Genomic DNA, 1,169 nt, shown 5'->3' with positions numbered 1-1,169 from the left:
GTTGCCCCAGATTTAATGGAGAGCTGTATGTTTCCCTATGCTGCTATATACATTCAAGAAGAAATGTTGTGCTGTTACTGAATCTAGACAGTATGATGAGTGCTTCTTATGTTACCACCCTCCCCTATCATAATATTCCCAGTTCCCTGCTGCTAGCTGATAATATGGGCCCTTTCACATTACACAGTTATCTATTTCTACTTTAAGTGCCATGGTTCCATCCTATGGAGTCATGCACGCGACTGTTTAATGATGGGCATTTAGATTCCTCTAGTGCGCGACTGTTTAATGGTGGGCATTTAGATTCCTCTAGTGCTTCTCCTCAAACTACAAATCCCAGAATATCATAGGATGCAACCATGGCAGTTCAAGAGGGAAGACACTGCCAGATTCACCTTCTCAGCTACCAGGATATCAAAAACTAAATGGGTGTGGAAATCTCACAGAACCTGCTTCTCCTGCTGTTGTACCCCTACACCATCCCAGGCTTACAATCAGGTTTGATTCATGGTGAATACACATGAACATATTTTTATTTTTAATGTGGTAACTCCAAAATAGTGTCAAAAACAAACCTGTCCTCCTGAGATTTTGGCAATGCTTTGTTTTGTTTTAATTAATTATTTAATTTTAATTTATATCCAACCTTTCTCTCAGCACAGGATCCAAGGTGGCGTACAACAAATTGAAACAACATTCAGCCAAAGTCTTATTAAACACAAGTTTTTAAAAACCAATTAAATAAACAATTATACTGAAAGCATGAAATCAAAACAAAACATAATAAAAAGATAATAATAATAAATACAGGTTTACTCTCCCTTATCTGAAATGCTTGGAACCAGAAGGGTTTTGGGTTTTGGATTTTTTCAGATTGCACATACATAATGAGATATCTTGGCAATGGGACCCAAGTCTAAACATGAAATTCATTTATGTTTGGTATGCACCTTATGCACATAGCCTGAAGGTAATTTTATATATAATAATTTCCATAATTTTGTGTCTGAAACAAAGTTTGTGCACACTGAACCACCAGAAAGCAATGGTGTCATTATTTCAACTAACCATATGGACAATTTTGGATTTTGGAATTCCAGATAAGGGATATTTAACCTGTAATAATAATAATAATAATAATAATAATAATAATAATAATAATAATAATA

Source organism: Sceloporus undulatus, chromosome 1 (genome assembly GCF_019175285.1).
Source record: "Sceloporus undulatus isolate JIND9_A2432 ecotype Alabama chromosome 1, SceUnd_v1.1, whole genome shotgun sequence".
Lineage (NCBI taxonomy): Eukaryota > Metazoa > Chordata > Lepidosauria > Squamata > Phrynosomatidae > Sceloporus > Sceloporus undulatus.
The sequence above is the reverse complement of the archived record's forward strand: the minus strand, read 5'-3'. Positions refer to the sequence as shown.